We start from the raw sequence: 27,270 nt of genomic DNA, 5'->3' as shown, positions 1-27,270 counted from the left end.
AGTCAGTGTTCGCTTGGATCTTACACTTTAACAGCATTACAATGTCACTGCTCAAAACCTGAGAGTAAATGCATTTTTATACAGGGCTCGGTATTCCGTATGGGAAATGTCTGAAAAAGCATTGATTTATTTTGGAATCTGGCTCTTCCTTTCACAGCACCAAACAAAGGGAATGGACTATGAAAGCAATTGGCAACTTTGTTTTACAGTTTAGTGCTTCCTTCAATCGCACTACAGAAATTGCATAGAAAAGTGGGCAGCAATGCAGTCAATCTATTCCTCATTTAACCTGTGTCCTCAGTCTTACGTGTATTCCACCTCTTCTCTGTGCATACAAAGTATGTGTTTGTTTGAAGCACTTAATTTTTGTGCAATGCATAATCTATTTACTTTCTACTAAAATACGCTGCCCACGTACAAGATGTACGAACCCTAGTTGCAGGTGCAAGCAGGCTGGTCTGAGAAACCAGGCCATTTGCGAACACAAAATAGCTTTTTCTGATGTATTAAATCGAAGGTACATGAAAGGGGTGTTTGGTTGTACCTTCAAATACTAAATTGTAGTGGTATGCAGAAATGTTTTTTCACCGTAATTTGGCCCAAAACAATCATACTTCACCACCATATCAGTGATTGTGGTAATCAATCCACAAAGATAAGTAGTCTCGTAAAAACCTCTTCCCCTTTGAGAATGTTTCAAAACAAAAATTTTAATTACAGATATTGGTCCTATGGACCACTGCCTATTCAAATAAAATAACAATTAAACATATACATTTTGTTTTTTAAATGATCCTGTTTTCCTTTAATTAATAATATTAAGAACTACTTCTCCTTTTCCACAGTTTCAAGCTCGTACTTTGTGGCCCAACTGAGCTTGAGCCTCTCACTCTTTCATGATGTACTGATATATTGTCATTCTGATCTTTGAAAACAGTTGGGGATATAGCTCAGTGGTAGAGCATTTGACTGCAGATCAAGAGGTCCCTGGTTCAAATCCGGGTGTCCCCTAAACCTATTTTGGTTTTGGTGTTTGTAGCTGGGATCTTTCATAAAGTCCCTATGGATCACCATTGACAGAGTCAGTGTTCAGTTGGATCTTATACTTTATTAGCATTACAGTGTCACTGCTCAAAACCTGGGAATAAATGCATTTTTACACAGGGCGTGGGAACTTTCTGAAACATCATTGATTTATTTTGGAATCCGGCTCTTCCTTTCACAGCTTCAAGCAAAGAGAATCACTATGAAAACAATTGAAAACTTTGTTATACAGTTTGGTGCTTCCTTGTAGCGCACTAAAGAAATGGCATAGTATACTCGGCAGCGCTGCAGTCAATCTATTTCTCATTTAACCTGTGTCCTCAGTCTTACATATATTCCTCCTCTCCTCTGTGCATACAAAATATGTGTTTGTTTAAAGCACTTCATTCTTGTGCAACGTAGAAACTATTTAATTTCTCCTTAAAACCTCTGCCTACGTGCAAAATGTATGAACCCTCGTTGCAGATGAAAAAAGGCTGGCTCGAAGACTCAGGCCATTTTCGAACACAAAATGGCCTTTTCTGATATATTAAATTGATGGTACTTGAAAGGGACGTTTGGGTGTACCTTCCAAATACCAAATTGCAGTGGTATGTAGAAATGTTTTTGGGCCATCATTTGGCCCAAAACAATCATACTTCACCACCATCTCGGTGATTGTGGTAACCAATCCGCGAAAGGATAAGGCGTCCCGTAAAAACCTCTTCCCCTTTGAGAATGTTTCAAAACAAGCATTTTATGTACAGGCATTGGTCCTATGGACCACTGCCTGTTCAAATAAAATAACAATGAAACATATAAATATATTTTTTAAACGATCCCGTTTTCCTTCAATAAATAATATTAAGAACTACTTCTCCTGTTCCACAGTTTCAAGCTTGTACTTTCCGGCCCAACTGAGCATGATGCTCACACTCTTTCATGAGGTACTGATATATTTTCATTCCGACTCTCACAAACAGGTGGGGATATAGCTCAGTGGTAGAGCATTTGACTGCAGATCAAGAGGTCCCTGGTTCAAACCCAGGTGTCCCCTTGGCCTGTTTTGGTTCTTGTGTTTGTAGCCGGGACTTTTCATAAAACCCCTTTGGATCATCATTGACAGAGTCAGTGTTCGCTTGGATCTTACACTTTAACAGCATTACAATGTCACTGCTCAAAACCTGAGAGTAAATGCATTTTTATACAGGGCTCGGTATTCCGTATGGGAAATGTCTGAAAAAGCATTGATTTATTTTGGAATCTGGCTCTTCCTTTCACAGCACCAAACAAAGGGAATGGACTATGAAAGCAATTGAAAACTTTGTTTTACAGTTTGGTGCTTCCTTCGATCGCACTACAGAAATTGCATAGAAAAGTGGGCAGAAATGCAGTCAATCTATTCCTCATTTAACCTGTGTCCTCAGTCTTACATGTATTCCACCTCTTCTCTGTGCATACAAAGTATGTGTTTGTTTGAAGCACTTCATTTTTGTGCAATGCATAATCTATTTACTTTCTACTAAAAAACGCTGCCCACGTACAAGATGTATGAACCCTAGTTGCAGGTGCAAGCAGGCTGGTCTGAGAAACCAGGCCATTTGCGAACACAAAATTGCTTTTTCTGATGTATTAAATCGAAGGTACATGAAATGGGTGTTTGGTTGTACCTTCAAATACCAAATTGTAGTGGTATGTAGAAATGTTTTTTCACCGTAATTTGGCCCAAAACAATCATACTTCACCACCATATCAGTGATTGTGGTAATCATTCCACAAAGATAAGTAGTCTCGTAAAAACCTGTTCCTCTTTGAGAATGTTTCAAAACAAACATTTTAATTACAGATATTGGTCCTATGGACCACTGCCTATTCAAATAAAATAACAATTAAACATATACATTTTGTTTTTTAAATGATCCTGTTTTCCTTTAATTAATAATATTAAGAACTACTTCTCCTTTTCCACAGTTTCAAGCTCGTACTTTGTGGCCCAACTGAGCTTGAGCCTCTCACTCTTTCATGATGTACTGTTATATTGTCATTCTGATCTGTGAAAACAGTTGGGGATATAGCTCAGTGGTAGAGCATTTGACTGCAGATCAAGAGGTCCCTGGTTCAAATCCGGGTGTCCCCTAAACCTATTTTGGTTCTGGTGTTTGTAGCTAGGATCTTTCATAAAGTCCCTTTGGATCACCATTGACAGAGTCAGTGTTCAGTTGGATTTATACTTTATTAGCATTATAGTGTCACTGCTCAAAACCTGGGAATAAATGCATTTTTACACAGGGCGTGGGAACTTTCTGAAACATCATTGATTTATTTTGGAATCCGGCTCTTCCTTTCACAGCTTCAAACAAAGAGAATGACTATGAAAACAATTGAAAACTTTGTTATACAGTTTGGTGCTTCCTTGTAGCGCACTAAAGAAATGGCATAGTATACTCGGCAGCGCTGCAGTCAATCTATTTCTCATTTAACCTGTGTCCTCAGTCTTACATATATTCCTCCTCTCCTCTGTGCATACAAAATATGTGTTTGTTTAAAGCATTCATTCTTGTGCAACGTAGAAACTATTTAATTTCTCCTTAAAACCTCTGCCTACGTGCAAAATGTATGAACCCTCGTTGCAGATGAAAAAAGGCTGGCTCGAAGACTCAGGCCATTTTCGAACACAAAATGGCCTTTTCTGATATATTAAATTGATGGTACTTGAAAGGGACGTTTGGGTGTACCTTCCAAATACCAAATTGCAGTGGTATGTAGAAATGTTTTTCGTCCATCATTTGGCCCAAAACAATCATACTTCACCACCATCTCGGTGATTGTGGTAACCAATCCGCGAAAGGATAAGGCGTCCCGTAAAAACCTCTTCCCCTTTGAGAATGTTTCAAAACAAGCATTTTATGTACAGGCATTGGTCCTATGGACCACTGCCTGTTCAAATAAAATAACAATGAAACATATAAATATTTTTTTTAAACGATCCCGTTTTCCTTCAATAAATAATATTAAGAACTACTTCTCCTGTTCCACAGTTTCAAGCTTGTACTTTCCGGCCCAACTGAGCATGATGCTCACACTCTTTCATGAGGTACTGATATATTTTCATTCCGACTCTCCCAAACAGGTGGGGATATAGCTCAGTGGTAGAGCATTTGACTGCAGATCAAGAGGTCCCTGGTTCAAATCCAGGTGTCCCCTTGGCCTGTTTTGGTTCTTGTGTTTGTAGCTGGGACTTTTCATAAAACCCCTTTGGATCATCATTGACAGAGTCAGTGTTCGCTTGGATCTTACACTTTAACAGCATTACAATGTCACTGCTCAAAACCTGAGAGTAAATGCATTTTTATACAGGGCTCGGTATTCCGTATGGGAAATGTCTGAAAAAGCATTGATTTATTTTGGAATCTGGCTCTTCCTTTCACAGCACCAAACAAAGGGAATGGACTATGAAAGCAATTGGCAACTTTGTTTTACAGTTTAGTGCTTCCTTCAATCGCACTACAGAAATTGCATAGAAAAGTGGGCAGCAATGCAGTCAATCTATTCCTCATTTAACCTGTGTCCTCAGTCTTACATGTATTCCACCTCTTCTCTGTGCATACAAAGTATGTGTTTGTTTGAAGCACTTCATTTTTGTGCAATGCATAATCTATTTACTTTCTACTAAAATACGCTGCCCACGTACAAGATGAACGAACCCTAGTTGCAGGTGCAAGCAGGCTGGTCTGAGAAACCAGGCCATTTGCGAACACAAAATAGCTTTTTCTGATGTATTAAATCGAAGGTACATGAAAGGGGTGTTTGGTTGTACCTTCAAATACTAAATTGTAGTGGTATGCAGAAATGTTTTTTCACCGTAATTTGGCCCAAAACAATCATACTTCACCACCATATCAGTGATTGTGGTAATCAATCCACAAAGATAAGTAGTCTCGTAAAAACCTCTTCCCGTTTGAGAATGTTTCAAAACAAACATTTTAATTACAGATATTGGTCCTATGGACCACTGCCTATTCAAATAAAATAACAATTAAACATATACATTTTGTTTTTTAAATGATCCTGTTTTCCTTTAATTAATAATATTAAGAACTACTTCTCCTTTTCCACAGTTTCAAGCTCGTACTTTGTGGCCCAACTGAGCTTGAGCCTCTCACTCTTTCATGATGTACTGATATATTGTCATTCTGATCTTTGAAAACAGTTGGGGATATAGCTCAGTGGTAGAGCATTTGACTGCAGATCAAGAGGTCCCTCGTTCAAATCCGGGTGTCCCCTAAACCTATTTTGGTTTTGGTGTTTGTAGCTGGGATCTTTCATAAAGTCCCTATGGATCACCATTGACAGAGTCAGTGTTCAGTTGGATCTTATACTTTATTAGCATTACAGTGTCACTGCTCAAAACCTGGGAATAAATGCATTTTTACACAGGGCGTGGGAACTTTCTGAAACATCATTGATTTATTTTGGAATCCGGCTCTTCCTTTCACAGCTTCAAGCAAAGAGAATCACTATGAAAACAATTGAAAACTTTGTTATACAGTTTGGTGCTTCCTTGTAGCGCACTAAAGAAATGGCATAGTATACTCGGCAGCGCTGCAGTCAATCTATTTCTCATTTAACCTGTGTCCTCAGTCTTACATATATTCCTCCTCTCCTCTGTGCATACAAAATATGTGTTTGTTTAAAGCACTTCATTCTTGTGCAACGTAGAAACTATTTAATTTCTCCTTAAAACCTCTGCCTACGTGCAAAATGTATGAACCCTCGTTGCAGATGAAAAAAGGCTGGCTCGAAGACTCAGGCCATTTTCGAACACAAAATGGCCTTTTCTGATATATTAAATTGATGGTACTTGAAAGGGACGTTTGGGTGTACCTTCCAAATACCAAATTGCAGTGGTATGTAGAAATGTTTTTCGTCCATCATTTGGCCCAAAACAATCATACTTCAACACCATCTCGGTGATTGTGGTAACCAATCCGCGAAAGGATAAGGCGTCCTGTAAAAACCTCTTCCCCTTTGAGAATGTTTCAAAACAAGCATTTTATGTACAGGCATTGGTCCTATGGACCACTGCCTGTTCAAATAAAATAACAATGAAACATATAAATATTTTTTTTAAACGATCCCGTTTTCCTTCAATAAATAATATTAAGTACTACTTCTCCTGTTCCACAGTTTCAAGCTTGTACTTTCCAGCCCAACTGAGCATGATGCTCACACTCTTTCATGAGGTACTGATATATTTTCATTCCGGCTCTCACAAACAGGTGGGGATATAGCTCAGTGGTAGAGCATTTGACTGCAGATCAAGAGGTCCCTGGTTCAAATCCAGGTGTCCCCTTGGCCTGTTTTGGTTCTTGTGTTTGTAGCTGGGACTTTTCATAAAACCCCTTTGGATCCTCATTGACAGAGTCAGTGTTCGCTTGGATCTTACACTTTAACAGCATTACAATGTCACTGCTCAAAACCTGAGAGTAAATGCATTTTTATACAGGGCTCGGTATTCCGTATGGGAAATGTCTGAAAAAGCATTGATTTATTTTGGAATCTGGCTCTTCCTTTCACAGCACCAAACAAAGGGAATGGACTATGAAAGCAATTGAAAACTTTGTTTTACAGTTTGGTGCTTCCTTCGATCGCACTACAGAAATTGCATAGAAAAGTGGGCAGAAATGCAGTCAATCTATTCCTCATTTAACCTGTGTCCTCAGTCTTACATGTATTCCACCTCTTCTCTGTGCATACAAAGTATGTTTTTGTTTGAAGCACTTCATTTTTGTGCAATGCATAATCTATTTACTTTCTACTAAAAAACGCTGCCCACGTACAAGATGTATGAACCCTAGTTGCAGGTGCAAGCAGGCTGGTCTGAGAAACCAGGCCATTTGCGAACACAAAATTGCTTTTTCTGATGTATTAAATCGAAGGTACATGAAATGGGTGTTTGGTTGTACCTTCAAATACCAAATTGTAGTGGTATGTAGAAATGTTTTTTCACCGTAATTTGGCCCAAAACAATCATACTTCACCACCATATCAGTGATTGTGGTAATCATTCCACAAAGATAAGTAGTCTCGTAAAAACCTGTTCCTCTTTGAGAATGTTTCAAAACAAACATTTTAATTACAGATATTGGTCCTATGGACCACTGCCTATTCAAATAAAATAACAATTAAACATATACATTTTGTTTTTTAAATGATCCTGTTTTCCTTTAATTAATAATATTAAGAACTACTTCTCCTTTTCCACAGTTTCAAGCTCGTACTTTGTGGCCCAACTGAGCTTGAGCCTCTCACTCTTTCATGATGTACTGTTATATTGTCATTCTGATCTTTGAAAACAGTTGGGGATATAGCTCAGTGGTAGAGCATTTGACTGCAGATCAAGAGGTCCCTGGTTCAAATCCGGGTGTCCCCTAAACCTATTTTGGTTCTGGTGTTTGTAGCTAGGATCTTTCATAAAGTCCCTTTGGATCACCATTGACAGAGTCAGTGTTCAGTTGGATTTATACTTTATTAGAATTATAGTGTCACTGCTCAAAACCTGGGAATAAATGCATTTTTACACAGGGCGTGGGAACTTTCTGAAACATCATTGATTTATTTTGGAATCCGGCTCTTCCTTTCACAGCTTCAAACAAAGAGAATGACTATGAAAACAATTGAAAACTTTGTTATACAGTTTGGTGCTTCCTTGTAGCGCACTAAAGAAATGGCATAGTATACTCGGCAGCGCTGCAGTCAATCTATTTCTCATTTAACCTGTGTCCTCAGTCTTACATATATTCCTCCTCTCCTCTGTGCATACAAAATATGTGTTTGTTTAAAGCATTCATTCTTGTGCAACGTAGAAACTATTTAATTTCTCCTTAAAACCTCTGCCTACGTGCAAAATGTATGAACCCTCGTTGCAGATGAAAAAAGGCTGGCTCGAAGACTCAGGCCATTTTCGAACACAAAATGGCCTTTTCTGATATATTAAATTGATGGTACTTGAAAGGGACGTTTGGGTGTACCTTCCAAATACCAAATTGCAGTGGTATGTAGAAATGTTTTTCGTCCATCATTTGGCCCAAAACAATCATACTTCACCACCATCTCGGTGATTGTGGTAACCAATCCGCGAAAGGATAAGGCGTCCCGTAAAAACCTCTTCCCCTTTGAGAATGTTTCAAAACAAGCATTTTATGTACAGGCATTGGTCCTATGGACCACTGCCTGTTCAAATAAAATAACAATGAAACATATAAATATTTTTTTTAAACGATCCCGTTTTCCTTCAATAAATAATATTAAGAACTACTTCTCCTGTTCCACAGTTTCAAGCTTGTACTTTCCGGCCCAACTGAGCATGATGCTCACACTCTTTCATGAGGTACTGATATATTTTCATTCCGACTCTCTCAAACAGGTGGGGATATAGCTCAGTGGTAGAGCATTTGACTGCAGATCAAGAGGTCCCTGGTTCAAATCCAGGTGTCCCCTTGGCCTGTTTTGGTTCTTGTGTTTGTAGCTGGGACTTTTCATAAAACCCCTTTGGATCATCATTGACAGAGTCAGTGTTTGCTTGGATCTTACACTTTAACAGCATTACAATGTCACTGCTCAAAACCTGAGAGTAAATGCATTTTTATACAGGGCTCGGTATTCCGTATGGGAAATGTCTGAAAAAGCATTGATTTATTTTGGAATCTGGCTCTTCCTTTCACAGCACCAAACAAAGGGAATGGACTATGAAAGCAATTGGCAACTTTGTTTTACAGTTTAGTGCTTCCTTCAATCGCACTACAGAAATTGCATAGAAAAGTGGGCAGCAATGCAGTCAATCTATTCCTCATTTAACCTGTGTCCTCAGTCTTACATGTATTCCACCTCTTCTCTGTGCATACAAAGTATGTGTTTGTTTGAAGCACTTCATTTTTGTGCAATGCATAATCTATTTACTTTCTACTAAAATACGCTGCCCACGTACAAGATGTACGAACCCTAGTTGCAGGTGCAAGCAGGCTGGTCTGAGAAACCAGGCCATTTGCGAACACAAAATAGCTTTTTCTGATGTATTAAATCGAAGGTACATGAAAGGGGTGTTTGGTTGTACCTTCAAATACTAAATTGTAGTGGTATGCAGAAATGTTTTTTCACCGTAATTTGGCCCAAAACAATCATACTTCACCACCATATCAGTGATTGTGGTAATCAATCCACAAAGATAAGTAGTCTCATAAAAACCTCTTCCCGTGTGAGAATGTTTCAAAACAAACATTTTAATTACAGATATTGGTCCTATGGACCACTGCCTATTCAAATAAAATAACAATTAAACATATACATTTTGTTTTTTAAATGATCCTGTTTTCCTTTAATTAATAATATTAAGAACTACTTCTCCTTTTCCACAGTTTCAAGCTCGTACTTTGTGGCCCAACTGAGCTTGAGCCTCTCACTCTTTCATGATGTACTGATATATTGTCATTCTGATCTTTGAAAACAGTTGGGGATATAGCTCAGTGGTAGAGCATTTGACTGCAGATCAAGAGGTCCCTGGTTCAAATCCGGGTGTCCCCTAAACCTATTTTGGTTTTGGTGTTTGTAGCTGGGATCTTTCATAAAGTCCCTATGGATCACCATTGACAGAGTCAGTGTTCAGTTGGATCTTATACTTTATTAGCATTACAGTGTCACTGCTCAAAACCTGGGAATAAATGCATTTTTACACAGGGCGTGGGAACTTTCTGAAACATCATTGATTTATTTTGGAATCCGGCTCTTCCTTTCACAGCTTCAAGCAAAGAGAATCACTATGAAAACAATTGAAAACTTTGTTATACAGTTTGGTGCTTCCTTGTAGCGCACTAAAGAAATGGCATAGTATACTCGGCTGCGCTGCAGTCAATCTATTTCTCATTTAACCTGTGTCCTCAGTCTTACATATATTCCTCCTCTCCTCTGTGCATACAAAATATGTGTTTGTTTAAAGCACTTCATTCTTGTGCAACGTAGAAACTATTTAATTTCTCCTTAAAACCTCTGCCTACGTGCAAAATGTATGAACCCTCGTTGCAGATGAAAAAAGGCTGGCTCGAAGACTCAGGCCATTTTTGAACACAAAATGGCCTTTTCTGATATATTAAATTGATGGTACTTGAAAGGGACGTTTGGGTGTACCTTCCAAATACCAAATTGCAGTGGTATGTAGAAATGTTTTTCGTCCATCATTTGGCCCAAAACAATCATACTTCACCACCATCTCGGTGATTGTGGTAACCAATCCGCGAAAGGATAAGGCGTCCCGTAAAAACCTCTTCCCCTTTGAGAATGTTTCAAAACAAGCATTTTATGTACAGGCATTGGTCCTATGGACCACTGCCTGTTCAAATAAAATAACAATGAAACATATAAATATTTTTTTTAAACGATCCCGTTTTCCTTCAATAAATAATATTAAGAACTACTTCTCCTGTTCCACAGTTTCAAGCTTGTACTTTCCGGCCCAACTGAGCATGATGCTCACACTCTTTCATGAGGTACTGATATATTTTCATTCCGACTCTCACAAACAGGTGGGGATATAGCTCAGTGGTAGAGCATTTGACTGCAGATCAAGAGGTCCCTGGTTCAAATTCAGGTGTCCCCTTAGCCTGTTTTAGTTCTTGTGTTTGTAGCTGGGACTTTTCATAAAACCCCTTTGGATCATCATTGACAGAGTCAGTGTTCGCTTGGATCTTACACTTTAACCGCATTACAATGTCACTGCTCAAAACCTGAGAGTAAATGCATTTTTATTCAGGGCTCGGTATTCCGTATGGGAAATGTCTGAAAAAGCATTGATTTATTTTGGAATCTGGCTCTTCCTTTCACAGCACCAAACAAAGGGAATGGACTTTGAAAGCAATTGGCAACTTTGTTTTACAGTTTAGTGCTTCCTTCAATCGCACTACAGAAATTGCATAGAAAAGTGGGCAGCAATGCAGTCAATCTATTCCTCATTTAACCTGTGTCCTCAGTCTTACATGTATTCCACCTCTTCTCTGTGCATACAAAGTATGTGTTTGTTTGAAGCACTTAATTTTTGTGCAATGCATAATCTATTTACTTTCTACTAAAATACGCTGCCCACGTACAAGATGTACGAACCCTAGTTGCAGGTGCAAGCAGGCTGGTCTGAGAAACCAGGCCATTTGCGAACACAAAATAGCTTTTTCTGATGTATTAAATCGAAGGTACATGAAAGGGGTGTTTGGTTGTACCTTCAAATACTAAATTGTAGTGGTATGCAGAAATGTTTTTTCACCGTAATTTGGCCCAAAACAATCATACTTCACCACCATATCAGTGATTGTGGTAATCAATCCACAAAGATAGGTAGTCTCGTAAAAACCTCTTCCCCTTTGAGAATGTTTCAAAACAAAAATTTTAATTACAGATATTGGTCCTATGGACCACTGCCTATTCAAATAAAATAACAATTAAACATATACATTTTGTTTTTTAAATGATCCTGTTTTCCTTTAATTAATAATATTAAGAACTACTTCTCCTTTTCCACAGTTTCAAGCTCGTACTTTGTGGCCCAACTGAGCTTGAGCCTCTCACTCTTTCATGATGTACTGATATATTGTCATTCTGATCTTTGAAAACAGTTGGGGATATAGCTCAGTGGTAGAGCATTTGACTGCAGATCAAGAGGTCCCTGGTTCAAATCCGGGTGTCCCCTAAACCTATTTTGGTTTTGGTGTTTGTAGCTGGGATCTTTCATAAAGTCCCTGTGGATCACCATTGACAGAGTCAGTGTTCAGTTGGATCTTATACTTTATTAGCATTACAGTGTCACTGCTCAAAACCTGGGAATAAATGCATTTTTACACAGGGCGTGGGAACTTTCTGAAACATCATTGATTTATTTTGGAATCCGGCTCTTCCTTTCACAGCTTCAAGCAAAGAGAATCACTATGAAAACAATTGAAAACTTTGTTATACAGTTTGGTGCTTCCTTGTAGCGCACTAAAGAAATGGCATAGTATACTCGGCAGCGCTGCAGTCAATCTATTTCTCATTTAACCTGTGTCCTCAGTCTTACATATATTCCTCCTCTCCTCTGTGCATACAAAATATGTGTTTGTTTAAAGCACTTCATTCTTGTGCAACGTAGAAACTATTTAATTTCTCCTACGTGCAAAATGTATGAACCCTCGTTGCAGATGAAAAAAGGCTGGCTCGAAGACTCAGGCCATTTTCGAACACAAAATGGCCTTTTCTGATATATTAAATTGATGGTACTTGAAAGGGACGTTTGGGTGTACCTTCCAAATACCAAATTGCAGTGGTATGTAGAAATGTTTTTGGTCCATCATTTGGCCCAAAACAATCATACTTCACCACCATCTCGGTGATTGTGGTAACCAATCCGCGAAAGGATAAGGCGTCCCGTAAAAACCTCTTCCCCTTTGAGAATGTTTCAAAACAAGCATTTTATGTACAGACATTGGTCCTATGGACCACTGCCTGTTCAAATAAAATAACAATGAAACATATAAATATTTTTTTTAAACGATCCCGTTTTCCTTCAATAAATAATATTAAGAACTACTTCTCCTGTTCCACAGTTTCAAGCTTGTACTTTCCGGCCCAACTGAGCATGATGCTCACACTCTTTCATGAGGTACTGATATATTTTCATTCCGACTCTCACAAACAGGTGGGGATATAGCTCAGTGGTAGAGCATTTGACTGCAGATCAAGAGGTCCCTGGTTCAAATCCAGGTGTCCCCTTGGCCTGTTTTGGTTCTTGTGTTTGTAGCTGGGACTTTTCATAAAACCCCTTTGGATCATCATTGACAGAGTCAGTGTTCGCTTGGATCTTACACTTTAACAGCATTACAATGTCACTGCTCAAAACCTGAGAGTAAATGCATTTTTATACAGGGCTCGGTATTCCGTATGGGAAATGTCTGAAAAAGCATTGATTTATTTTGGAATCTGGCTCTTCCTTTCACAGCACCAAACAAAGGGAATGGACTATGAAAGCAATTGAAAACTTTGTTTTACAGTTTGGTGCTTCCTTCGATCGCACTACAGAAATTGCATAGAAAAGTGGGCAGAAATGCAGTCAATCTATTCCTCATTTAACCTGTGTCCTCAGTCTTACATGTATTCCACCTCTTCTCTGTGCATACAAAGTATGTGTTTGTTTGAAGCACTTCATTTTTGTGCAATGCATAATCTATTTACTTTCTACTAAAAAACGCTGCCCACGTACAAGATGTATGAACCCTAGTTGCAGGTGCAAGCAGGCTGGTCTGAGAAACCAGGCCATTTGCGAACACAAAATTGCTTTTTCTGATGTATTAAATCGAAGGTACATGAAATGGGTGTTTGGTTGTACCTTCAAATACCAAATTGTAGTGGTATGTAGAAATGTTTTTTCACCGTAATTTGGCCCAAAACAATCATACTTCACCACCATATCAGTGATTGTGGTAATCATTCCACAAAGATAAGTAGTCTCGTAAAAACCTGTTCCTCTTTGAGAATGTTTCAAAACAAACATTTTAATTACAGATATTGGTCCTATGGACCACTGCCTATTCAAATAAAATAACAATTAAACATATACATTTTGTTTTTTAAATGATCCTGTTTTCCTTTAATTAATAATATTAAGAACTACTTCTCCTTTTCCACAGTTTCAAGCTCGTACTTTGTGGCCCAACTGAGCTTGAGCCTCTCACTCTTTCATGATGTACTGTTATATTGTCATTCTGATCTTTGAAAACAGTTGGGGATATAGCTCAGTGGTAGAGCATTTGACTGCAGATCAAGAGGTCCCTGGTTCAAATCCGGGTGTCCCCTAAACCTATTTTGGTTCTGGTGTTTGTAGCTAGGATCTTTCATAAAGTCCCTTTGGATCACCATTGACAGAGTCAGTGTTCAGTTGGATTTATACTTTATTAGCATTATAGTGTCACTGCTCAAAACCTGGGAATAAATGCATTTTTACACAGGGCGTGGGAACTTTCTGAAACATCATTGATTTATTTTGGAATCCGGCTCTTCCTTTCACAGCTTCAAACAAAGAGAATGACTATGAAAACAATTGAAAACTTTGTTATACAGTTTGGTGCTTCCTTGTAGCGCACTAAAGAAATGGCATAGTATACTCGGCAGCGCTGCAGTCAATCTATTTCTCATTTAACATGTGTCCTCAGTCTTACATATATTCCTCCTCTCCTCTGTGCATACAAAATATGTGTTTGTTTAAAGCACTATATTCTTGTGCAACGTAGAAACTATTTAATTTCTCCTTAAAACCTCTGCCTTCGTGCAAAATGTATGAACCCTCGTTGCAGATGAAAAAAGGCTGGCTCGAAGACTCAGGCCATTTTCGAACACAAAATGGCCTTTTCTGATATATTAAATTGATGGTACTTGAAAGGGACGTTTGGGTGTACCTTCCAAATACCAAATTGCAGTGGTATGTAGAAATGTTTTTCGTCCATCATTTTGCCCAAAACAATCATACTTCACCACCATCTCGGTGATTGTGGTAACCAATCCGCGAAAGGATAAGGCGTCCCGTAAAAACCTCTTCCCCTTTGAGAATGTTTCAAAACAAGCATTTTATGTACAGGCATTGGTCCTATGGACCACTGCCTGTTCAAATAAAATAACAATGAAACATATAAATATTTTTTTTAAACGATCCCGTTTTCCTTCAATAAATAATATTAAGAACTACTTCTCCTGTTCCACAGTTTCAAGCTTGTACTTTCCGGCCCAACTGAGCATGATGCTCACACTCTTTCATGAGGTACTGATATATTTTCATTCCGACTCTCACAAACAGGTGGGGATATAGCCCAGTGGTAGAGCATTTGACTGCAGATCAAGAGGTCCCTGGTTCAAATCCAGGTGTCCCTTGGCCTGTTTTGGTTCTTGTGTTTGAAGCTGGGACTTTTCATAAAACCCCTTTGGATCATCATTGACAGAGTCAGTGTTCGCTTGGATCTTACACTTTAACAGCATTACAATGTCACTGCTCAAAACCTGAGAGTAAATGCATTTTTATACAGGGCTCGGTATTCCGTATGGGAAATGTCTGAAAAAGCATTGATTTATTTTGGAATCTGGCTCTTCCTTTCACAGCACCAAACAAAGGGAATGGACTATGAAAGCAATTGGCAACTGTGTTTTACAGTTTAGTGCTTCCTTCAATCGCACTACAGAAATTGCATAGAAAAGTGGGCAGCAATGCAGTCATTCTATTCCTCATTTAACCTGTGTCCTCAGTCTTACATGTATTCCACCTCTTCTCTGTGCATACAAAGTATGTGTTTGTTTGAAGCACTTAATTTTTGTGCAATGCATAATCTATTTACTTTCTACTAAAATACGCTGCCCACGTACAAGATGTACGAACCCTAGTTGCAGGTGCAAGCAGGCTGGTCTGAGAAACCTGTGGAAATATGGATTTTCCTGACCAGTTATGTCCCCTATCTTGGACTCCAACGGTTCCATGTGCATGTCACAAGTACATGTATGTTCCCTCCAGTTCCAGTTATGAAGACGCAAATACATGTGCGTCCACCGTCAACATGTCCTTTGACAGATCCGCCATGTATAGGCCGGATATCCCATTCCTAAATATGAAAGGCCATCGGCTTTATATGGTTCACTTATGCCACTTTTCAGTCCAGGCAAGTAGGCCCTGATTCTGTCATCAAAACTCCTCTTGCCTTCTGCCTCTGAAAGCTCCAGCCCGAGCCTGCATCTGTGACCATGAACTTTGTCTCATTCTCTGCGCGGCTCACGAAGCCTGACATCAGCTTACTCTCTGCCAAGAACTGTATTTCACCTTCAAATTATCTGCCTCCCCCTCAGCCGATGCATTCCTGCCTAGTAGTTTAAGTAAACATTCTTCCAGTTACCAAGCAAAAAGGCCCATCTTCTCTGTCCTCATGCAAGTAATTTATAGCCCTGTTACCATGGAATATTCCTACCCCCTCGCATTTAGTGTAGACACTTAGACGCTTGTACATGCACGCACAGTCAGTATAGAATAGATTCTGTCCGAGAGTCCTTCTTTTATGGATAACATAGTTCTTTAAACATAGGATGTTAGATATGATTTGGGATTAGGTTGACTTGACCCCCCAGACTTCTTGTCTCCACACGTAGAGCTAAATGTCAAGTCCCCTTCACCCCCTAGTTACACGTCAATTACACGTCAGACTGCTGCGCGCGCATCCATGCCAAGTATTATCTTATAGATCCACCTATACATGACATCACACCCAATTATGTTCCTTTTTTCGCCTTATTACACCCATTTCTGGTTACGCAGAACAACTCGTCATTTTCCTTATCAATTGCTACGCCTACTGCATTTACTTCATTGTCATGTATGTACTATAAAAGTCATTTCTTGTCAATAAAGTGGGTACTTCACTTCCTGAACCCCCGTGGTGATGGAACTTGAAGCATCCGATTATAATCGATCACCGGAATAAAGCCCCTTCCGAACCTCTAATACCACGGATTCTGCCTATCATTTCATTGAGCTATTTTACTATGTTCCTGTATCAAATTCAGTCCCGGTAAAGGAGAAATATTTACCACATGATGGCGCCCGAACAGGAACACTTTCTCATCTCACGCGCCGGCGGTGCGTTGCAGGCCCGGTCTCCTGCCACAGCTGGACGGACAATAACGCGTACCAGCAGGATTTCCTGTATCTCCCTCCGGTCAAGCGGGGGCGACTGAGACTGCGATCAACACCCAGACGAGGCGGTGAGAAGCGCGAAGTATCCCGACCAGAGCCTAGCTGAGAGAGCAAGATCCGAGGTATACAGAGACCCACCAGTCCGAAGTCAAGCCCAGTGTCCGACGAGTCGAGTCGAGTCGAGTCCAGTCCGGTTCAAGTTCAAGTTACTGAGGCCTTCCGTTTCCGAAGCTACCCGGTGAGTACCATTGCTGGGGAGGCATTTCCGACGCGCACATAGGTTGTGCCGGTCAAGACGGGTTTGGGTACACAAATCCGGTCTGCACTGTTTTAGCAGTGTATCTGTACTGTTAAGCAGTATATCAAGTATTCCGAAGTATTCCGAAGTATCTAGTTATTGTCTAGTTATTATCGAGAATTAAGCTTGGTGATTAGTTATGCAGACGATCATCATTGTTGTTTCAGTTAAAGGTTTAATGTTTAATGTTTAAAGTGTTTAAGTATATCGTGGTATGAATGACTGTTCATTATCGTGTTTATTGTATTAAGTCTGTTCAAATTCAAGTATCAGGTCAAAATCAAGTATAAGGTCAGTTCTCAATATGCCGCTCTTTTCGAAATTAAGACAGATCACTACCAGAAAAGGGGTTCTCGAAGAAGCCGTCCCTATTCCTCCTAGGGACACCCCAGGGCACTTTATGTATCACAAACATGGCTTAGACGCTATATTATTTCTTGATTTATGGGTAGACTATACCAAGGGATTACCAGAAAGTCAGAGGTGGCCCACAGCGGGGACCTGGGATGCAGAGTGCATCATGAAAGTCGAGGAAGAGTTATGGAAAAGAAAAGTCAGACAGTCACAGAAAGACGCCGTTGAATTATGGCGTAAAGAATCACATAGACGAACAGAAAAAGCACGTAGACAGGAAGAGAAGAGTAAAGAGAATTCCAATAAAGTTCGAGAGAATCTATTAATTGAGGAAGGTATCCGAGTGAAATCAGAACAAGTAGACAGACAAAGAAATGCCCTTATGAATGGTATGTATCCCCTTCTGGCCGAAGGATTACCTAAGGCTACTCCAGAGATACCGAAAGACTTGCCACCCCCATTATTCCCAATCAAGGTACATCCTAAGGGGCATCCTAGAACCGCAGAAGATGTTTTTCTTTCCTCATATTTAGATGACGCAGCTCCCGAGTATGCTAATTCCGCCCCACGTAGACCGCATACCAGGGAGGTCCAACGCCAAGATCCAGCACCCGTATCCCTGCAGCAACAAATCGAGTCACAAGTTCCGGCAAGCACATCTGTTTCTGCATCTGTCCCTACAAGTACTTCTATAGCTGAGTCCACACCTATAGTTGCTGTGTCACGTTCGACGAATCCTTTCACACCCGACGCCCCAGACGGGGCCATGGGAGGTGCTACCAATATTTTTTCTACGCCACCTAGAATAAATAAACTTATTTTCCAAGAGTCAGCGCATTCACGTACACCCAAATTCGTAAGTGATCGTACGCTTAAGGAACTTCTTATAGATTGTAGATATGACCCAGTGCTCGGTAAAGAGGACGAAATGATCCTGGCATCATTACGTATCAGACGAGCCGCAGGGTATTTAGCGAAGCTACCAGGAATGACTACGCATCTAGATAAAATATATCATTTTGTTCAAACAGGGCGAGATCCAGAATGTATTAACAGAGCTATGGAATACCAGAAAGTAGAGATACAGGGGGAACTGTTGCGTTTCCTCATAAACTGTGTGATCAGAAATCAAGACCGACCGGGGGTAGATCCGGAAGCAATGAAAATTCTTACAAAATGGAGCCAGAATATATCAGAAGGGAGACACGATAAGCAAAATTGTATAATAGCCATGTGCCGAAAGATCCGTAAAGAAATAGAACGCCTACACGAAGAGAGATTAGAGACAGACGAGTTCGAGCAAAGCGAGGAAGAAGGGTCAGGACTGCCCGCCGGACAGTCAGGCACCATAGCCTATGTAGGTAGAGGAAGATCTTGTAATAGGAATCAGACTAGATGTCATACTGACCCAATACGTCCAATATGTCCAGATAATGACAGGAATTTCCAAATACCTATAATTAACATAAGGTCTAACGAGCATTCGTTCCAAACCGCCGACAAACTACTCCGAGAACGAAGGGGTTATCATTTTCTCGATTCTATGGATGAACAAGATTTAGCGAGGGCAGCTGTTCATTGGGTGGACAGTCCCGGAAAATATAGTGATGAGACAGTAGTACGCACATTTTTGAATCTCACCCCAGATGAGCAGAGGTTAGCTGGGATTTATATGATTCAACAACTCATTATACTATATCAGAGTCAGCATTCGGACCCTGGTCCCTTACCTGACATATTGACTGAATTGCTTATGAATAAATGGAGAGGTCCAGGTACCAAATTAATTAAAGAAATTCTAGTATCTAGAAAGCAGTATATTCTTTTTGTATGCTCAGAGCATGTCTCATTGCCTGTCAAGGAAAGAACGACGTATCACCTGGATAGACAGAATCCCTTACGAGAAGTACACCCAATAAAAGGCGAGGACAATCAGTTTAAACGTGTATTTGTATATACGCCTATATCGAAAATAGAATTGTTAGAAATGAAGAAAGTAGTACCCAGTCATGACAAGGACCCAGCGGGTTTTCACCGAGAAATTAAAGACATGTTACTCATGGGAGAGTATACCTACCCCGACATTATGACAATATTAAAGGTGTTGATGCCTGCTGGCATTTATGAGAAACTCAAGGAAAAAGAGTGGGAGGTAGGTGATCAAAAGATAGAATGGTCAGCATTAGAAGCAGAAGAAAGGGCCCGAGGTCCAGGTTCGGGGCTTGGGGACAAAACTAAAGCACTACCAGGTCTACTAGTACAGGTACTGCCACGTTTATTAACTACGAAAAAGGAAGATTGGGGTACAATTTCAGCCTGTAAACAGAAGCAAGATGAAGACACTAGCGATTACTATGCCCGTTTTGAAAAATGTTTTAGTATAAATAGTGGCATAAAAGCAAGTAGCGAATCATACCCACATCTGTTTGTAACAAAATTAGTAGAAAATGCTCTGCCCCCAGTAAAGAATAGAGTATTAAAATTCGAGAGTACCTGGCAAGGTAACACTCCATCACAAATGTTACAAATGTTACAGTACCATCACAATAGAATTAGAGAGGAACAAGAACATGAACACAGACGCATGAAAGACACGAAAATGAAAATGTTAGTTTCCCAGACAGTTCCAGCTGAAGGACATAAAAGGGGTATGACACATCCCGATTCAGCAGGACCTGTAAAAGGGATATGCAATTATTGTAAAAAGCCAGGTCATTACGTACACGATTGTCCAGTGCTAAAACATAATATCGCCATAGGTAAAACACAAGAAAGATCACGGCCACTAAGACAAGATCAGAATGAACAAGGAGCTACGCAGCATGCCCAGGCCATGCCAGCCGCACAACAGCCAATACAGTTTGTGCCAGCTGCACCACCGTTGCCTGTTGCTGCCACACAGACAACAACACGACAAATGTATCAGACCGCACAGTATGAATATCCCGAGTATCAGCGTTACGCATGAACAAGCCTCGAGAGGGAAGTTGACTTACCCCTTATTGAAATACCAGTAGACCAAGAAGGACCTTATGTACATAGTGAATTATTAGGCCAAGATAGAAAATTTCTACTCGATACAGGGGCAAGTCGAACGACCATAAAACGTAGTGAAGTTCCAGGGGCACCCCTCTCAGGCTCACAGAATATTTCCCTTGGTTTTGCAGGAAAACCTATTGTTAATGAAGTGTCACAACCTCTGCCACTTACGATAGGACCTTTGACCCGAACTACAGATTTATTACTTACTAAATCATGTCCAGAAAATCTATTAGGAATAAAAACGTTGAAAGCCCTAGGAGCCATAATATGTTGTTCTCCGGAAGGAGTAAGGTTGTTTTTACGTGATTTTAAAGGTCACTATGTATCTAGAGACATGGATCCCCGACTGCAGACTTTACCTACACATCTATGGGCGCAAGGCCCTACTGATGTTGGTTGCATGAATATTACACCATATCGAGTCACATTAAAGGCAGGAGTGGTGCTACCACGAATGCGACAATACAAGTTACCACCAGATGCTGTAACGGCTTTACTACAAATCATTGACGAGCTCATTGCCCAAGGAGTAGTTGTGGAAACAGACTCCAATATATGTAATTCACCGATAATACCGATTCTTAAACGAACAGATCCGAAGGCCCCGCCAGTATATCGATTGGTTATTGATCTGCGCGAGTTAAACAAATGCATTGTGCCACAATTCCCTGTGGTCCCAGATATCTCGTCATTACTGACAGCTATTGATTCCGAAGCGACATTCTTCACTGTAATCGATCTCAAGAATGCCTTTTTCAGCGTCCCAATAGACCCGGAAAGCCAATATTTGTTCGGATTTAGTTTAAATGGACGTAGCTTTAAATTCTCACGCGCACCTCAAGGATTTACAGAAAGCCCCAGCATCTATAGCCAAGCACTGAAACGAGAACTTGACAGTATCCACATGCCAGTTAACACTGCTCTGCTTCAATACGTCGATGATCTGCTGATCACCGCAAGAAGCGAACCTGAATGTGAGAAAGCATCACTGACAGTTTTACAATTTCTAGCCGAAAAAGGGCACAAGGTGTCCCCTTCTAAGCTGCAATTCTGTGTCCAGCGAGTTGTTTATCTTGGACACTCGCTGGACAAGGAGGGAAGGCAGCTTACACCCGACCGCATTCAGTTGATAGCTAACATGCCAATACCCAAGACACAAAAGGAGGTGCGGGCTTTCATAGGCCTCACTTCATACTGTAGACAGTGGATCCCACAATATGCATTTCTAGCAAAACCACTCATTCAGTTGACAACCCAGGAGGCAGCCACACCGACTGTTCTCCCTTGGACTCAGGAACACACACAAGCTTTTGAAAGCCTAAAGAAAACTTTATGTCAAGCACCAGTTTTAGCAACACCATGTTACAGAAAACAGTTTACACTCTTTGTTACAGAACGCGAAGGTACTGCCTTGTCAGTACTCACACAGGAACAAGCAGGAGCACACAAACCATGTGCTTATTTTTCTAGTACATTAGATCCCGTAGCTCAGGCTTTGCCTGCATGTCTGAAATCAGTGGCAGCAACAGCTTTAGCAATCAGACAAAGCGATGCCATAGTGTTAGGACATCCATTGACAGTTCAAGTACCACACGCAGTAGAGGTTCTTGTAAATAGAACACAAACACAACACTTGACCGTAGCACGACTTACAGGGTATGAACTTACATTGTTTCAGCCACATATAGAAATAAGACGCTGTAACACATTGAATCCTGCCACACTTTTGCCAGTAACCGGAACAGACCCACTAGCCCATGACTGTATTGAAGTTATTACTGTAACGACAAAACCCAGACAAGACTTGACCGATGTTCCATTGTCAGATCCAGACTTGACATTTTATGTCGATGGTTCATGCATGAGAACAAATACAGGAGAGTTAGTAGCCGCTTATGCAGTCACAACAGATACTGAAGTCATTGAAACTAATCGTATAAATACTTTGTCAGCTCAAGCCGCAGAGCTCATCGCTCTGACACAAGCCTGTATTCAAGCCACGAGTAAAAAAGTCAACATATACACTGATTCACGTTATGCATTTGGAGTTGTACATGACTTCGGCGTGCTGTGGCGAGAGAGAGGTTATTTAACTTCCCACGGTGCCCACATTCAGCACGGACCCCTCATTCATGCATTATTAGATGCGATACATCTACCCACTGCAATATCAATTATGAAATGTAAAGCCCATACAAAGGTTACTGATACCATTTCCCAAGGCAATGATCTAGCCGACAGAACAGCTAAACTGACTGCTCAAACTCAAACACCCGATATGACTAAGACAATAGTCCCGACACCGACACATTGTATGACAGTTAAAGATCCTACTCTTGACGTAATTGACATACAGACACATGCTACACCAGACGAAATAAAGAAATGGACTGAATTAGGAGGGATCCAAACGGACCAAGGATGGATGATGAAGGAAAGGTCTGTATGGTTCCTTCCTGATTCAATGGTCCAAGTCATAATTAACACTATACATAGTCCGGCACATCTAGGAGAAAAAGCTATGCTAGACAGCATTCAACACATTTGGTTTAATAAACATTTACGAACAGCAGCCAAACAAAAGGTCCGTACCTGTATGATCTGTTGCCAGTTCAACCCAGGAAAAAGTGTTCCCGTAGAACAGGGTGGATTTCATCCTCCTGATCACCCTTTTGAAGTCCTACAGATGGATTATATCCAGATGGAACGATGTCGAGGATTCAAATATGTTCTTGTAGTTGTCTGCGCTCTGTCCCGTTGGACAGAGGCGTACCCGGTTTCAGATTACACTGCCCCGACTACTGCCAAACAGTTGGTTCGAGAATTCGTCCCACCATACGGTTTACCACGTGTTGTCTACTCAGATAACGGCCAGCCGTTCTCATCCGAATTAATGAAACACGTTTCACTTCTGCTAGGATATCAGTGGAAATTTCACTGTGTCCGACATCCCGAGGCAGCAGGTCTCGTAGAAAGACATAACCAGATACTGAAAATCAGACTGTCCAAAATATGCAGAGAGAAAGGGGTCGACTGGATAGTAGCATTACCAGTTGCACTTTTTTACATGAGAATGGTAGCACACTCTAGAACAGGGCTATCCCCGTATGAGGTGATCTTCGGTAGACCACCGAATATGTGGGGGACGCCCATACCACGCAAAATAACTGATATTGACTGTAATATGCTGACAGATTACTTGGCTTCCTTGATGTCTGCACTACAATCTTCTCGTTCACAGGTAGCTGCAGCCTTTCCCGACAACACTGAGGTGAAACCCCATGACGTTGTTCCGGGTAATCTTGTCTTTGTGAGGAATTTCGACCGAAAGACTCAGCTGGAGCCCAGGTGGAAAGCACCCAAGTTGGTCCTGTTGACCACAAGAACAGCCGTGAAGATCGAGGGCCGCAAGGGCTGGATTCATTCAAGCCACATCAAGAAATTTCATGGACTATCTTCGGATATAGACATTGTGCCCTGCACTCCCTCACAGACTGATACAAAACTCCCTTTTGTTGAACCTAACAAATCTGAAAATTACAAACTAAAGCTTAGGCCCACCAAGTCGAGCAATTTGATTGTTTAAGTCCTCTCCAAGGTGAAGCGGTTGAATTGTCTCTGACATGTATCCCTTGGACCTGAGTAGAGAAAATATCCGAAAAATGTTGAGACGACAGGCGTATTGTAAATCACTGCGTAGCCACTGCATAGTGACATTATTAATTTTGTTTTTATTGAGTCTTTTAATAATCATTACAAGTATGTTGTTGCACATATATTACCCTATTTCTAGACATGTTTATAATGTTGCTGCTGAACATTCTTTTAGTGACTTACCTCCGCATGAATTGTCTTATAGACTTGCGCTGCGCAATAACACTTTCATTAGTATGTTACATCATTCCCATCAGACTAGTAACGCCACCAATTGTTGGGTGTGTGGCCGACTCCCTCCCTATCAGAATTATGAAGGAGTCCTGCCTTTCTTTCCACATCCATTTACACATAATGGCTCCTGTGGAGCATGGTTTAGTTTAATTAATTCCATAGACTCAGACACAGCAGTTTACCAAGATCATTGGGTATGGGGAAATCTGAACCTTGCCTTACTCAAGGTCTGTTACCCTGACAAGGAGGGTCGCCCCAAAGGAACAGGAACTGATCTAGAAAATGAAGTATATGGATTAGGTAATTTTACACCTAATCTCATGATTCTAAATGTCGTATCTGAAATTGAACTAGTCTTACCCACCATGTCAGTATTCCCAGCGAGGGGTGAATTATGTGTAAGAAAGGTTGGTTCCATACATATGGGCCATAGTCAATGCACTACTACAGTAGAATTCAGTGATCAAGGCAAATCTTCATTCAGAGCTTATCGCCACTCCTACTTTATATGTGGTCAGACTGCATATATGCGTCTACCTCTAGATTGGGATGGTACCTGTTACATAGCCTTCCTTTTGCCACCTGTTTTCCTAGCACCTCCTGATTATTATAGAAATATTCATTTAGTACACAACAGAGAACGGAGAGATCTCCCCATTGTCGATTACACTGAGACGGCATGGGACAAGTATGTAGATTTTAATAAAGGCATCTTTCCCTATATAGGTACTGTTACTAATAGTAAGCTGATACGTAGATTAACTAGAACCCTTGAAGCAGTAGTGAATGAGACTATTTCCGCCTTAGGCAATTTAACGGAAGAACAGTCTGCTATGCGGATTGTTGTGCTTCAAAATCGTCTTGTCCTTGACGTCATCCTGGCTGATAGGGGCGGAGCTTGTAGGGTCATCGGATCAAGCTGCTGCGTATTCATACCAGAAAATTCGCCATCTGTATATAAAGCCATCACTCGCCTTCATAAGATTGTAAGCCAGATACACCAGAACCCAGGCACTTGGACTTGGTCCAGTTGGTTTTGGAATGCGGTATCAGCCTGGGGATGGAGAGTTTTATCCTTCCTAGGTATTGGCCTTCTCATACTATTCAGTTGCTGTCTATGTCTACAATGTGGACCAGCAATTTGTGGTCTGTGTGCCACATCGTGCATTCCACATCAAGATTTTCATTCAAGATCCCGGAAGAAGAAAGAAGAACAAATGATGCTATATGAACAGATCAATGGATTAATGAAGATTGATATCTCTTGAAGGGCAAGTAGGGGACAAGGAGGGAATGTGGAAATATGGATTTTCCTGACCAGTTATGTCCCCTATCTTGGACCCCAACGGTTCCATGTGCATGTCACAAGTACATGTATGTTCCCTCCAGTTCCAGTTATGAAGACGCAAATACATGTGCGTCCACCGTCAACATGTCCTTTGACAGATCCGCCATGTATAGGCCGGATATCCCATTCCTAAATATGAAAGGCCATCGGCTTTATATGGTTCACTTATGCCACTTTTCAGTCCAGGCAAGTAGGCCCTGATTCTGTCATCAAAACTCCTCTTGCCTTCTGCCTCTGAAAGCTCCAGCCCGAGCCTGCATCTGTGACCATGAACTTTGTCTCATTCTCTGCGCGGCTCACGAAGCCTGACATCAGCTTACTCTCTGCCAAGAACTGTATTTCACCTTCAAATTATCTGCCTCCCCCTCAGCCGATGCATTCCTGCCTAGTAGTTTAAGTAAACATTCTTCCAGTTACCAAGCAAAAAGGCCCATCTTCTCTGTCCTCATGCAAGTAATTTATAGCCCTGTTACCATGGAATATTCCTACCCCCTCGCATTTAGTGTAGACACTTAGACGCTTGTACATGCACGCACAGTCAGTATAGAATAGATTCTGTCCGAGAGTCCTTCTTTTATGGATAACATAGTTCTTTAAACATAGGATGTTAGATATGATTTGGGATTAGGTTGACTTGACCCCCCAGACTTCTTGTCTCCACACGTAGAGCTAAATGTCAAGTCCCCTTCACCCCCTAGTTACACGTCAATTACACGTCAGACTGCTGCGCGCGCATCCATGCCAAGTATTATCTTATAGATCCACCTATACATGACATCACACCCAATTATGTTCCTTTTTTCGCCTTATTACACCCATTTCTGGTTACGCAGAACAACTCGTCATTTTCCTTATCAATTGCTACGCCTACTGCATTTACTTCATTGTCATGTATGTACTATAAAAGTCATTTCTTGTCAATAAAGTGGGTACTTCACTTCCTGAACCCCCGTGGTGATGGAACTTGAAGCATCCGATTATAATCGATCACCGGAATAAAGCCCCTTCCGAACCTCTAATACCACGGATTCTGCCTCTCATTTCATTGAGCTATTTTACTATGTTCCTGTATCAAATTCAGTCCCGGTAAAGGAGAAATATTTACCACAAACCAGGCCATTTGCGAACACAATATAGCTTTTTCTGATGTATTAAATCGAAGGTACATGAAAGGGGTGTTTGGTTGTACCTTCAAATACCAAATTGTAGTGGTATGCAGAAATGTTTTTTCACCGTAATTTGGCCCAAAACAATCATACTTCACCACCATATCAGTGATTGTGGTAATCATTCCACAAAGATAAGTAGTCTCGTAAAAACCTGTTCCTCTTTGAGAATGTTTCAAAACAAACATTTTAATTACAGATATTGGTCCTATGGACCACTGCCTATTCAAATAAAATAACAATTAAACATATACATTTTGTTTTTTAAATGATCCTGTTTTCCTTTAATTAATAATATTAAGAACTACTTCTCCTTTTCCACAGTTTCAAGCTCGTACTTTGTGGCCCAACTGAGCTTGAGCCTCTCACTCTTTCATGATGTACTGTTATATTGTCATTCTGATCTTTGAAAACAGTT

General features: G+C 40.6%; 12 non-coding genes across 12 annotated transcripts; all 12 read left to right on the top strand.

The window, feature by feature from the left end:
* Positions 1 to 939: 939 nt before the first annotated feature.
* TRNAC-GCA (transfer RNA cysteine (anticodon GCA)) lies at positions 940 to 1,011 on the top strand. The gene has a single exon. It is a non-coding gene; the product is annotated as a tRNA-Cys (tRNA).
* A 997-nt stretch (positions 1,012 to 2,008) lies between these two features.
* Positions 2,009 to 2,080, top strand: TRNAC-GCA (transfer RNA cysteine (anticodon GCA)). Its single transcript has one exon. It is a non-coding gene; the product is annotated as a tRNA-Cys (tRNA).
* Positions 2,081 to 3,088: 1,008 nt separating this feature from the next.
* TRNAC-GCA (transfer RNA cysteine (anticodon GCA)) lies at positions 3,089 to 3,160 on the top strand. Its single transcript has one exon. It is a non-coding gene; the product is annotated as a tRNA-Cys (tRNA).
* Positions 3,161 to 4,155: 995 nt separating this feature from the next.
* TRNAC-GCA (transfer RNA cysteine (anticodon GCA)) lies at positions 4,156 to 4,227 on the top strand. Its single transcript has one exon. It is a non-coding gene; the product is annotated as a tRNA-Cys (tRNA).
* Positions 4,228 to 6,304: 2,077 nt separating this feature from the next.
* Positions 6,305 to 6,376, top strand: TRNAC-GCA (transfer RNA cysteine (anticodon GCA)). The gene has a single exon. It is a non-coding gene; the product is annotated as a tRNA-Cys (tRNA).
* Positions 6,377 to 7,384: 1,008 nt separating this feature from the next.
* TRNAC-GCA (transfer RNA cysteine (anticodon GCA)) lies at positions 7,385 to 7,456 on the top strand. The gene has a single exon. It is a non-coding gene; the product is annotated as a tRNA-Cys (tRNA).
* Positions 7,457 to 8,451: 995 nt separating this feature from the next.
* TRNAC-GCA (transfer RNA cysteine (anticodon GCA)) lies at positions 8,452 to 8,523 on the top strand. The gene has a single exon. It is a non-coding gene; the product is annotated as a tRNA-Cys (tRNA).
* A 1,008-nt stretch (positions 8,524 to 9,531) lies between these two features.
* Positions 9,532 to 9,603, top strand: TRNAC-GCA (transfer RNA cysteine (anticodon GCA)). Its single transcript has one exon. It is a non-coding gene; the product is annotated as a tRNA-Cys (tRNA).
* A 997-nt stretch (positions 9,604 to 10,600) lies between these two features.
* On the top strand, positions 10,601 to 10,672 carry TRNAC-GCA (transfer RNA cysteine (anticodon GCA)). The gene has a single exon. It is a non-coding gene; the product is annotated as a tRNA-Cys (tRNA).
* A 1,008-nt stretch (positions 10,673 to 11,680) lies between these two features.
* On the top strand, positions 11,681 to 11,752 carry TRNAC-GCA (transfer RNA cysteine (anticodon GCA)). Its single transcript has one exon. It is a non-coding gene; the product is annotated as a tRNA-Cys (tRNA).
* Positions 11,753 to 12,735: 983 nt separating this feature from the next.
* TRNAC-GCA (transfer RNA cysteine (anticodon GCA)) lies at positions 12,736 to 12,807 on the top strand. Its single transcript has one exon. It is a non-coding gene; the product is annotated as a tRNA-Cys (tRNA).
* A 1,008-nt stretch (positions 12,808 to 13,815) lies between these two features.
* On the top strand, positions 13,816 to 13,887 carry TRNAC-GCA (transfer RNA cysteine (anticodon GCA)). The gene has a single exon. It is a non-coding gene; the product is annotated as a tRNA-Cys (tRNA).
* Positions 13,888 to 27,270: the final 13,383 nt, after the last annotated feature.

The sequence above is a fragment of the Triturus cristatus genome, chromosome 4_1 (assembly GCF_964204655.1).
Source record: "Triturus cristatus chromosome 4_1, aTriCri1.1, whole genome shotgun sequence".
Classification (NCBI taxonomy): Eukaryota; Metazoa; Chordata; class Amphibia; order Caudata; family Salamandridae; genus Triturus; species Triturus cristatus.
The sequence above is the reverse complement of the archived record's forward strand: the minus strand, read 5'-3'. Positions and strand labels throughout refer to the sequence as shown.